The following is a 13450-nucleotide window of genomic DNA, read 5'->3' as shown; positions in this document are numbered from 1 at the left end:
ATCATCCCTCACCTGCCGCACACTGCTCCTCCAGACTAGCGGCAGCAGCAATTAGCAAAAACCTTTTGCAACTGCGAGTTAGCTGAGCTCATCTTGTAAACAATTTCCCAGTCCAAAACTCCAAAAAAAAAAAAAAAAACAGCTGTAAATGGCACAATGAGAAGCTTTGTTGTGATGATGTGACTGTTGGAGGCTCAACTTCTCAGCAGAAAACTTTAAACAAACTTAAGAAAGCTTTTTTTCCTTCAGTGGTGGAGTCTTGTGCAGTGAGCAGCCATGTTGTCCGTTGTGTTTGAGTACACTAATTGTTTTCATGGGAGAAACAATACCTGCTCTTTCTAGGTGTCTCTGAAGCAAGTACTTCTTGATTCTTTGACATCTCCTCTGTCAGGATTCCCATGAGGTTCCACCTGGGCATGGCTTGTTTATGGTTAAATCTTGTTCTCTCCTCTCCGGAAATATGGCTCCAACTGCAAACACTGCAATAATCCTCCATCCAACCAACCAACCATCACGCTTATCCTTCCACGGTCACAAGGGATGCTGGTGCCTATCTTCAGCGGTCAATTGACGAGAGGCGGGCTACTGCCTGGACAAGTCGCCAGTCCATCCCACTGCAATAATCAGAAGTTTAGAAATGTAATAGTTAATATTGCCATCAGGGTGTTCTGCAACAATAGGACTTTTCAAAAGATCTCTTTGCTTTGACCAATTGTACCACTTCATGCAATACTATGGTAATTAGAAACCTTTCTATAGGATATAAATGCTTTCTAAATACTGACAGACCTTAGCTGGTTTCTTGGCCATCTATGCCGCTGAGCACATCATTTTCTTCATGTGTGCTTTATCTATATTTCCTGTGCAATTTCTATTTAATTGCTCATTCAGCCACTTTATTTGTAGACTATTTTCCTTTGAAAATAGTTGTATTTACATCTTACATTGGTTGTTGTTGAGAGCTTACTTAAATTTGGTGGCAGTGGCTCCATCAGAAATATTTAAACAGAACTGAATTTTTACATTCAACAGACACGTTGCTCTTTATACCCTCTAATATTAAGGTTACTAGAGAAAAGTATGAGTTAAAAATTTAGTATTGGTAAGTCAAAGCTTTACAAAAACTAAATGGCTGGAAATCTGCCATAAAATCCTGACTTGTGCGTTTCTAATGGAAAGGTCCATTCTACCTCATTCCCAAACAGCGGTAGAGACATGAGAGGAGCACACACCAACATTTTTACCCTGATCCTAATCTATGCACATTCACTCTTTTTAATCTGAGTGTAAGATCAGCGCCGCACGGCAGCCCAGTAAAAGGTCCTGACCCCTCGCTGCACTAAAACAACTGTGTAATAACAATCCCATCAAACTGTGGCTTGTAAAGGTATCAGCCTTTAAAACCAAGTCTAAATTCTGATCACTGGTCATCTTCACTTTGATAGAGGAATATATGAGGGAAGATTCAGCTTTAAACACACCACATGTGAGCTAACCGTATACCTTTATTTACCAAGATGCAGACAGAGACTACAGCTGTTGGTCCTTTTGAAATTGTAACAAAGGTTTAGGGTTGCAGGATACATTTCTCTTACATTTCCATTTCCAAAATGATCGACATGTTCTCCAGTAATTTTCCGTCTTCTCGCGGCTTTCTGTCTACCACCCACCCCACTCCAGTTCGCTGCCCTGTCCTTTATCTATCTTCCACTCTGCCCCCTCTCTTCAACCCTGCCTTCACCTTTCCCTCACTCTCCTCCTCTTCTTCTTTCTCTTCTGCTTCTTCTTCTCTTCTTGCACGTGCGCCTGCCTTTTGTGTTGCCATCCAGAAGAGGTGACAAAGACTCTGGGCGCGGTCCAGCGCAGGCGGAGTCATGGAGGAAACGCAGGCATCGCCGTCACCGTCATTGTCATCATCGTCCAGATGAGGGGAGCCAAACTCGAGCTCTGTCCGTCCCCATCAGACTGGCTGACAGTCACAAACTCATCTCTTATTCACTTTACTCATCAATTATACACAGGCCAAAGGAGCCCTGAGAGGCAAGGGTTGCAAAGGCCCCCCTCTCTACATGTCGCTTCAAACTGCAGTGCAAAAGCACATCGCACTGCTCCCACCTCCCATGTCTGTCCTGCTGTCTCCCGGCGAGGAGGAGGCAATCTGTCTTCACATCTCCATCATCTACTGCAGCGGCGAGGTTAGGATTAGATCATACACTGGTAGAGCGCATCCGGAAAGTATTCGCAGCGCTTCACTTTTTATACATGTTGTTAGGTTACAGCCTTATTCCAAACTGTGTTAAATGAATTTCTTTCATCAAGATTCTACACAAAAAATACCAAATTATGACAATGTGGAAAAAAGTTTTTGGGTTGTTTTTTATTATTATTATTATTCTTCCAAATTTATTAGAAATAGAAAAAAAATCACATGTACATAAATATTCAGAACCTTTGCTTCATACTTTGTTGATGCAGTTCAAAGTTGTGCTTTTCCTCTGATCATCCTTGAGATGTTTCCACAGCTTAAAATGGAGTCCAACCGTGGTAAATTCAGACAATTGGATTTGATTTGGAAAGGCACACACCCTTCTAGAGTCTAAACAACTGGATCCAATCTCTAAGCTTGGGAAAAGTACATCTGTATTTTTTATTTGTTCTATTTTTAATGTTTTTAATAGAGATGCAATAGTACAACACTGAGTCTTACAGGATTAAATCTGAACTGAAATTTGCAGCAACCAAACTTTCTGGGGGTAAAAAAAAAACTATGGTTTGACACAGATTGGACTGTTTGACAAAAAGTGGGTTTGCGGAAGTCGCGGCTTTCAAATTATTGAACACTGCGCCAGCTGGTGATGACAGCATCATGCTGTGGGGGTAATGGTGCTATGCACAGAGCGGATGGACTAATGAAGAAGGCAGATTACATCCAGGTTTCTTTCTTCACCCGAGCTCAACAGCCAGGTGGTCTAAACCGGTGGTGCCTAAAGTCGGTCCTTGAGGGCCTCCATCCTGCATGTTTTAGTTCTCTCCCTGGTTTAACGCACATGGACCAAATGATGGGTCATTAGAAGGTCTAAGAAGAACATTGACATGCTGAAAAGGTTGTTACTACCGCCAGGGAGAAAACTAAAACCTGCAGGATGCCGCCCCTCGAGGACTGACTTTGGACACCACTGGTCTAAACTGTGATGCATTTAGGTGTTGTAACGCGACCCAGACTCAAACACACATCAAAAAATGGTTTAGGAGCAAATAAAGCAGGGTAACATTAAGCTTTTGAAATGGCCTTGACCTCAAACCTGTCCAAAATGTGTGGTCTACGCCAGGAGTGTCAAACTCATTCCCAACTTGCGTCACAAAATGACCCAAAAGGATCATTAATGTCTTCAGAATATGTTGATAAAACTACCCATTAACAAACCGCTAAAAAAGACACACAGAGAGCAAAACTTAACAGATGATGTGCAACATTAGTTCCGATCTGGTATCCAAGTCTCCATTTTTCTGTCTGCAGGCTGAACTAATGTTTCCCTAAAAGTGATTTACGGTCCACGTATGACCAATAACAACTAATAAACATGATATACAGCCCTGGAAAACCGATTTAGAAAGGAGAAGCAACATTTTACCTGCTAAGACGGGCCATTAAAAGCTTTATGTTGGGCTTGTATCAGCAGCGTGTCAGCGAAAAAAGGGGGAGAAAAACAGTTGTCATCAGACATTACATATCTTTTGATGTTTTGCTTAAAGAAACTTTGAAAACACGAGAGTAGTAGCGCATGATGTTACCTAGCTGTGAAGATTTAATTTCTCCCCCAGAAAAGTTCACAGTTGAGTTGAGTTAGCACAAAACTTGCTGTCATTGCTGTGAAGGTACAAGCTACAGAGCTGATGAAATGATCCACAATTGGCTAGAATGATAGTTTGAGAGACACGTATATCAACGGAGACCCACCTGCACCAATTTACACATGAAATCATATAGATTATGTTGAAAAATATATGAAAACAGGCAAGCTTGGCCTTTTTTTCCCCCTCACCAAGGTTAATACAGCAGTATTTCGCTTTAATGTCTTCTTTTAGAGGTTGGCAGACTAGTTTAAGTGCATTACTGCCCCCACTAGACTGGACGGTGAATCTGGAGAATGGGCAGGATGGGAAAACAAAACAGAAAAACTAAATTTGACTAAATAATCCAGTTGCTTTGAGAAATAAAATAATCATATTGAATCTGCTGGCTGATTTTTTCCTCTAATAGTCCAGATCAGGTGAATTCTTGATGTTTTTTGTATTTATTACAGTGAAGCAGTACATGTTCCACTGTCTCCTGCTGGTTACAATATGTGCATGTTCCTGTTGGATGTCCTATTCTGAGTTGAGTGATTCCATTTTCTTCTTTCCTTTTCCATCTCGTTTTCCTTGCTAATCCAACGTGTTTTCGTATTATATATGAATGTTTTTTCTGTTTCCTGGAAATCCCGAGACTCTTCCCTTTGTGTGTATTTCCTAATGAACAATTTAATGTCAGATTTAATCAATGGAACTTGATTAATATTGTGATTATTGTGGATTTTCTCTTCATCGCCTGTTTTTGCCAGAGTTTCTGCCATTTCATTTCCTTCCACAATGACACGTCCTGGAACCAAACACATTTTATCTTCACACCTTTACTTTGCACTCCATTCATTTCTGGTCTAATTACCAACAGATGTGATCCAGGAGTTACCTGCTTGTTCAATTGACAAAACACCAGCATCTCTAGAACACAATGGCATTTCAGATACAAAAAGCTAAAATCAGGAAAAAGTTCAATGGCGTCCAGGTTATAAAGTATAGTTTCTTTACTTTTCGATTTGTGATGCAGTGGTTTTGGTTTGGGTCTTTTTTTTTTTTTTTTTTTTTTTGGATGGCCGTCCAGGGTGGCAAAGTAAACAAACTGTACAGCTAAAACAGTTCATATTCTCGGTAGATTATACTCGTCGTATCCTATTTCCAGCTGGCACGCCCGCTCAAGCCGAAGGGGGATTGATGGACTTTCATCTAACTCTAAAATATTGCTCAGTGTGAAGAGGAAATAGAGGAGCGGAGCCTAATGCTTGATATCACGAGAAGATAATAAAGGGAGCGAGGGGCTGGGGGGGGGATGGGATGAGGACGGAAGATAAAGATAGAAAGAGACCACACAGAAAAAAAAGAGGGTAGGAGTTCTGACGCCGTCAGAAGCTGGGAGAAAAAGGAGGCTGGCAGCAAACCAATCACAGTCCAGGTACCAACCTATTTAATCTCCAGCAGAGAAATGGATCAGGCTCAGTGGACGAACCAGAGAGCTGCCGCTGCTCCATTTGCGCCAACAGAGAGATACTGCGGGAAAAATGCCACTGATGTGGAGATAATGCTGATGAGCGGAACTGCTCCGGCATTAATTAGTGCACAATGTGTGTAATTTCTTCTGTCGTCGCCCCGCCCTGCCGCGCAGCGTCACTTCCTCCGTCTTCTGCGTACGTCGCTTTTGTCAGCGAGAAAGAAGTTTTCGTTCAGCTTGAGGCGGATTCTTCCCAGCAAGCCTGACAGCGCAAGAAGCAGGACATGGGGTGACGTCTGATGAAAATGGACTCGTTTCATTATTCTTTTCTTCACACCTAAATGTTTGAGGTGAACAAACAAGGATGGCACAATTAGGTCCAGATGTGATTATTTGTTTTATATATGTGGATTTTAATTGTTTTTGAAATTAAAATGAATTTTGTGTTTACTCAGGTGATTTATTTATTTATTTTTTTTATTTTTTTTGCCTCATATTAAACATTTTAGATGTGACAAAATGCAAAAGCAGGAGAAAAAAAAATCTGTGAAGAGGAAATACTTGTTCGTGGCACTGTAAACACTGAGACAGACTTCTTTTACTTCACATGAGGTGGAAGGGAAGCTGACGCCAGGCCTGGTTAATGTACCTTCACTAATTAGCCTTCCCAAGAGCCTCAGTTCAGAGAACGAGAAAACAAGTCCGACCATTTATTTCTGCCTCTGTCGCCACCTTGTTCCGCAATCATCATTATCTCACTCGCTGCCCTTGGCCGTCAGAAATTAACCTGCCAATCTGACACAATTAAGACTCGGTGTCAAAGCTGAGACGCATTATCCGGCTGCCTCAAAGCAAACGTCACAAAGGTTGCAATTTAGGCTGAAACATTTTTACACTAACTCCTTGTCATCTATTTAAAATTTCAGGAGGAAAAAAAAAGAAATAATATAATATTACATTCTGTTCCTACTCAGAGTGATTTGTCATAAATCGGAGGTTTTATTTCTCACCAGATCCTCCCAGTATTCCCACCAGAACCAGAAAAGGGACATGAAAGGAAACCCATTCTGCAACTCCGAGCGGAAGGAAAGTCAAAGTGCGCTTTTCCCACACCCCTTTGTTGCTGTGTTTTCCCCGTGATGACACGCAGAGGATCTGATAAAGTACCATCATCCATAAATAATAAGTCTAACTGTGGTTTGACTCCACAGTCTGGTGGAAAAGTGGAGCAGTGCGACTCCGAGTAAAACGGCTAAATGCACGAAGGGGCCGGAGTATGGGATGTGGGCAATCATTACCAGAGACACTCATTACTGCAGACCTGGTCACTGCAACAACATGTTATCCACTGGCTGTTCTCCTGGAGCCGTATTTTTATATATGCATGTCCTTTTCATGCAGAAACAAAGCATCATATGGTTGTGCAGAGCATTACAGTGTGGCTCTCAAGGGTCGACACACCTCTGCCAGATTGTCGTGATGCAAAAAAAAATGAAACTTTGATCAGTCATTTCAAGCTCAATGCGGCATATTCAACTAGAAATTCATTTCTAAGAGGAAGTCATTTAAAAACTGCAATATTCTGGGTCTCATAAAGGCGCACACACTTAAACTAATCATTTTTCTTGCAGCACCTCCCAACTTTTTTTCTACAGTCAGTCTTCTGAAGCTCAAACCTGCCATCAGTTATAGTGAATCGGATAAACTTGAAGTGTGCTAAAGCAATCCTGGTGGGATTTCCTTTATGTTTGCTCATTTGCGTCCTTTATCTGAAGCCTTGGTTTCCAGAGAGGTTGCAAAGGATGAAAATGATTTCAGCGCACAAAGGTATCAGTCAGAAGAAAGGCACAAACAAATTCCCCCCCCATCGTTATACATACAGCATGGTGCAGCGAAGGTAGTTAATGATTGGGAAACAAAGGACAAAAGGGAGAAAACTGGACATTTCTCCCAAATGGATAAAAAGACAAAACTTTGAACTGGTCAGGGATTTTGGCAAGAAGCAGATAAACAGAAGGAGCTGCAGGGATTTCATCATTTTCTACCATTCTGGACTGAGGAGTATTGCTGCAACATGGCGGCTTTTTTTCTTCCAGTGCTGGCTTAATTTAAGCTTGATCGTTTGGGCACCTAATTCATAAGGTCTGTTTGGCACAAAAACAACACTGAGCATCAGAATCAAATGTATTGGTCAAATTTGGGCAAACAAGCTAAAAGAAAACAATGACTATGGTTCCACATGCTCTCAGTGAACAAACATGTAAATATAAACTTTAAGAGATCAACATTATATTATACATAAGCTTTACAAAGCGGCAAATATGACTAAAACAGTTTCCCAAAAGAGTACCAGCCTCAGTCATGGACGTATAATAGGTTTTATCCAGGCAAACTTGGTCTTGGCAGCTTCATGCTGTGGACAGATTAGATTTTGAACCGATCAAAATATCAGTCAGTTCTGGGAACAAAAACAAACAAACAAAAAAAACCACTTAGTTGTCTGCTAGAAAGCTAAACAGTTTGTTTGATTTAGAAAAATAAGAAAAACAAAACAGTAAAGTGGGACCAATCGTCGCAAACAAACTTTTATTATTTTTTTAAACCAAGTTTTTATACGTTTATATTAATAAACAAATGATGTATAAAGAAAATGCCTCATTATTTTTCATCCACCTGAGAACTGGAGTCGCTCTAAAGCTAATTAAAGCTTTAACAGTTTCATTAACGCCGATTCTAGGGTATGATTAGCATTTTGTTACCGCAAAAAGAAACATATTTTAAACTAAACTGGAAAAAGTTAACAGTTTAAAGAGGCTGAGTTTAAATGCAACAAATTCGAGTCCATTATGTCTGACCAAAAGGTTTGCATGCCAAATAACAAAATACACATTGTATCAATAATAGGACGTTGTTGGTCGTTTCTTTCAGAGGACATGTGACTGATGCTGAAAATATTTTTATTTTGGTCAAAATGTCAGTGAATTTAATTAATTAAAAGAAAACAGCCCCATTGTAGACACAATGTGAGTAGCATCATAGTTTGGGTATCAAAACCAGCGCAGAGGAAGAGACATTTTGAAATTTCAGAGGCATGAAATGATTTCAAGAAGAAAACAAAACAAATGCGTCACACAGCATTACGCACGCCCTGAAGTTTCTCCTTCAGTCAAAGATAAGATAAAGATGTTTAAGAAATGTGGAGGAAAAGTCCAGGTTTTCCAACAGAAATGACGAGAAAAGGGCCTAAAAAGGGCAACCCTGTGATCTCAGCAACATCCAGTTGCTATTTTTTCTCTGTGTGGACCAGTGAAGTTTGTTTAATCTGAAAACTGTACATTTTTACACAAAAGTGTCACAGAAAATGTCTCAAACTGCACAGCAAAATCTAACTGGAACATTACAACATTTCCCCCAAGTCAGTAACAGTTAGGCTTGAGACATCTGCTCGTCCGATTTAGACTAAATAGAAAGATAATCTTCGCTATTACACAACAGCTGCACCTGGGGGGGAAGGACCGGTTTTCCTCACTGGAAGATGTTCAGACAGGATCAGGTCTTTATTGTTAACACGAGGAGTCACAAGTCAGGTACTGCTGAGGCTCCCAGCGTCAACAGAAAGGTCCAAAGCTGTCAGGATCTATTTGTGCACAAGACGCAGCTCCATTAATAACGCATTGCAATGAATAATAAAGAGAGAAAAAAAGACTGTGGTAAGAATGAAAAAATATGTCACAACATAACAAGTAGGTCACAAAAGCAGCGCTGGAGAGGCTGATCAGGAAAAAAAAAAAAAAAAAAAGGAGCATTAATAAAGACAGAAAAACATTCTTACCAGCTCCCATTCTCCACTGGATCATGTTTATGAGTTGTTGATGTTTCAGGCTTTGTGAAAAGGGCATTCATTTCCAAGACGCTTCGCCAATAACTCCTCCGTATCTGTGTTTTGATCTGAAAAATGAACATGAGCATGAAATATTTCCTTCCAGTTCCCTCTCTTCCTTCAAATAAACAAAGGCGGGGGGGGGGGGGGGGGGGGGGGGGGAAGAATAGCGACTGAGATTTAAACAGCAGTTCTAAATTTCTTCCTGCGAGAAGAAAGAGGTTTTTAATTTACAACCGAACCAAGAACTTCTCCCACACCTCTTTGTTGCTGTGTTGTTGTACATTCCTCCAGCAGCGCCGCTTTTCACTGCCACGAAGAGATAAATTTGTGCAAAAGAGCAGAGACGAGTGATTTAATACGAGGGTTGAAAAAGCAACAGAGAATGAGAGGATTTCTGGTTTGAAAACGGTGCTGATGTGACACGTGCCTCTTGAGTACGAGTAGAGATTCATAATTAGAAAAAGAAAAATCATTTTCTTCAAAAGTCTTCCAGGCTTACAAAAAAAACTGCATCTGCAAACATGTTGAGACTAATCCAAAACAAATAAGGTTTTATCTGGGATTATTGAATAAAGAAAGGATTACAAAGCGGGTGTTTAGAGGAAAAAGGAAAAGTCTGATGGGTTGAATGAACGGACGTAACTGCAGGGTATAAACCCAGAGTTTGTTTCAGAGAGACGGGTCGAGGGGGGAACAGAACCTGCCTCGACCCGGTGCCACCGACTGTGGATCTGACTGCCGGTCGGCTTGCGCCGGCTCATGGGACTCTCCTTGGACGAGAGTTTAGATGAGCTTTACTCCAAACATCCAACAAATAATTACCTGTGGATTAACTCAATCCATCTGTAAATTAATAGAAACATAATCCAGCCTCTGGATTCTTACAATCACAATCCAGAGGCTGGAAATACTTTAAATGTTTCCAATGTTTGGAAACATTTATATACACTGCTCAAAAAAATAAAGGGAACACTTAAACAACACAATATAACTCCAAGTAAATCAAACTTCTGTGAAATCAAACTGTCCACTTAGGAAGCAACACTGATTGACAATCAATTTCACCTGCTGTTGTGCAAATGGAATAGACAACAAGTGGAAATTATTGGCAATTAGCAAGACACACTCAATAAAGGAGTGGTTCTGCAGTTGGGACCACAGACCACTTCTCAGTACCTATGCTGTCTGGCTGATGTTTTGGTCAGTTTTGAATGTTGGTGGTGCTTTCACACTCGTGGTAGCATGAGATGGACTCCACAACCCACACAAGTGGCTCAGGTAGTGCAGCTCATCCAGGATGGCACATCAATACGAGCTGTGGCAAGAAGGTTTGCTGTGTCTGTCAGCGTAGTGTCCAGAGGCTGGAGGCGCTACCAGGAGACAGGCCAGTACACCAGGAGACGTGGAGGAGGCCGTAGGAGGGCAACAACCCAGCAGCAGGACCGCTACCTCCGCCTTTGTGCAAGAAGGAACAGGAGGAGCACTGCCAGAGCCCTGCAAAATGACCTCCAGCAGGCCACAAATGTGCATGTGTCTGCACAAACGGTTAGAAACCGACTCCATGAGGATTGTATGAGGGCCTGACGTCCACAGATGGGGGTTGTGCTCACAGCCCAACACCGTGCAGGACGCTTGGCATTTGCCAGAGAACACCATGATTGGCAAATTCGCCACTGGCGCCTTGTGCTCTTCACAGATGAAAGCAGGTTCACACTGAGCACATGTGACAGACGTGACAGAGTCTGGAGACGCCGTGGAGAGCGGTCTGCTGCCTGCAACATCCTTCAGCATGACCGGTTTGGCAGTGGGTCAGTAATGGTGTGGGGTGGCATTTCTTTGGAGGGCCGCACAGCCCTCCATGTGCTCGCCAGAGGTAGCCTGACTGCCATTAGGTACTGAGATGAGATCCTCAGACCCCTTGTGAGACCATATGCTGGTGCGGTTGGCCCTGGGTTCCTCCTAATGCAGGACAATGCTAGACCTCATGTGGCTGGAGTGTGTCAGCAGTTCCTGCAAGATGAAGGCATTGAAGCTATGGACTGGCCAGCCCGTTCCCCAGACCTGAATCCGATTGAGCACATCTGGGACATCATGTCTCGCTCCATCCACCAATGTCACGTTGCACCACAGACTGTCCAGGAGTTGGCGGATGCTTTAGTCCAGGTCTGGGAGGAGATCCCTCAGGAGACCATCCGCCACCTCATCAGGAGCATGCCCAGGCGTTGTAGGGAGGTCATACAGGCACGTGGAGGCCACACACAATACTGAGCCTCATTTTGACTTGTTTTAAGGACATTACATTAAAGTTGGATCAGCGTGTAGTGTTATTTCACTTTAATTTTGTGTCTGGCTCCAAATCCAGGCCTCCATTGGTTAATAAATTTGATTTCCATTGATGATTTTGTTGTCAGCACATTCAACTTTGTACAGAACAAAGTATTCAATGAGAATATTTCTTTCATTCAGATCTAGGATGTGTTATTTGAGTGTTCCCTTTATTTTTTTGAGCAGTGTATATATATATAGACATTGATATATAGAGACTCTAAAATGCAATCCCACTTGTAGCAACGCTGAAAATTAATTAAAAATAAAAACAATGACCCTGCACGACACAACTGCATTAAATACAGACATGCTGACTTCTCCATCTAACTTCTAAATTATTTATAGCTCTGGCAGATATAGGTTTAGTCTTTAAAAGTCAGATGAAAGTCAATTCAGTTCAGTTTATTTATATATTGCCAACTCAGTTGATCCTAGTTATTAAACAAGGCAGAATTCTCAATTACTTATTCAAAGTAATTTAAAGTTTCTATCTAAGGAAACCCAGCCGATTGCATTTAAGTCACTGACTTGCAGCATTCACTCCTTCTAAATGAGCACCTACCGACAATTACTCTCATTTTGTTGACTTTACAGCAATCCCTCATACCGAGCATGCATGTAGCGACAGTGGAGAGGAAAAACTTCCCTTTAACAGGAAGAAACCTCCAGCAGAACCAGAACCTTGCTCAGTACAAGTGGACATCTGCAACGACCCACTGGTCAGTGTTTTCTTCTGGGAAAAGAAAAAAAAACACAACTAAAAATGTTGATTATTGCTGTGTGAGTTAAAACGCATCAAACGATTTTAAGGCATAGGGTGGAATTTGTTTTACTTACTGCTTCTTGTTCCAGACCTAATTGAACATAGTTAGGAAAAAAAAAATCATGTTTGAACCTTCAAACAAAAGTTTAAGAACCCCTGATCTAAACTGACAGGCAGGGCAAAGGAAGCAATAACCTGAGAAGCAGCAAAGAGGCTCATGGTAACTCTGGAGGAGCTGCAGTGCTTCATAGCTCCAGTGGAAGAATTTGTTGACAAGGACTCTTAGTCACAGTCATGTTGGTCATTTTGCCCAAAGCAGCAAAGACACTAAACATGTGGAAGAAGGTGTTTTTGTAAAAATAAGACCAAAATTTGCCCTTTTTTTTTGGCAAGCATGTGGTGGAAGATCCACTCTATATGAAATCCCTAGATGTTGGTGGCAGCCTGTGGAGATTGCTTTGTTCGACAGGTACAGGAAAAAGGTGTCAAGTTGACCGGAAGGCGACTTGAGGTGAATACAGGGTAATGCTGGAAGACTGGAGTGGATCAGAAAGAAAACAAAACTCTTAAACTTTTAGTCAAAGCCTATTTATATCCTAAAAGTTCAATCCAGACCTAAATCCAATCTGTGGATTACATGTTAGCTAGTTACTTAAGCGCCATGCAGTCAGGCTCTCTGTGTCAGTAATTTGTTTGGCGACACTTATGGTTTAAAGCAGAGTGCAACTTTTTCAATAAAACTTTGATGTTGTGTTTTCCAAGTGGCTTGACATACTACTTATTATCTGGGGTCCATGTTAACGATGGACACAAAGCAGAAAAAGACATTAGCACTGTTTAATTATGCATCACAACTCGTGGTTTTATCACAAGATTAATATGTTTTCCTTTTATTGTGCAGACCCGGAGAGCTACACACCAAAAGACTCGGGACTTTTAATTGCATCAAAAAGGAGTTTGACTACACTTTTCAGATTCACAAACATTTTAAAAACCATCCAACATTTCCCTTCTTCACAACAACACGCTTTAATGTAGTGCTCTCTCACATGAAGCCTAATTGAAACAGTGCAATTTGTGACAAAAAGAGAAAATGTTTGAAGGGATGTAAACAGGTTTGCGAGGCAGCAGTTACAAGAATCAGCCAGGACGTAAATTAGCATCAGGAATG

General features: G+C 41.4%; 1 long non-coding RNA gene across 1 annotated transcript; it reads right to left on the bottom strand.

Moving 5' to 3' along the window:
• Nucleotides 1-7475: 7475 nt before the first annotated feature.
• LOC116729144 (uncharacterized) lies at nucleotides 7476-10129 on the bottom strand. The gene is made up of 2 exons (XR_004341080.1): nucleotides 9138-10129; nucleotides 7476-8942 (listed from the first exon to the last, which is right to left on the bottom strand). It is a non-coding gene; the product is annotated as an uncharacterized LOC116729144 (long non-coding RNA).
• Nucleotides 10130-13450: the final 3321 nt, after the last annotated feature.

This window comes from Xiphophorus hellerii, chromosome 2 (assembly GCF_003331165.1).
Source record: "Xiphophorus hellerii strain 12219 chromosome 2, Xiphophorus_hellerii-4.1, whole genome shotgun sequence".
Taxonomy (NCBI): Eukaryota; Metazoa; Chordata; class Actinopteri; order Cyprinodontiformes; family Poeciliidae; genus Xiphophorus; species Xiphophorus hellerii.
This window is presented reverse-complemented; position numbering and strand designations above follow the sequence as displayed.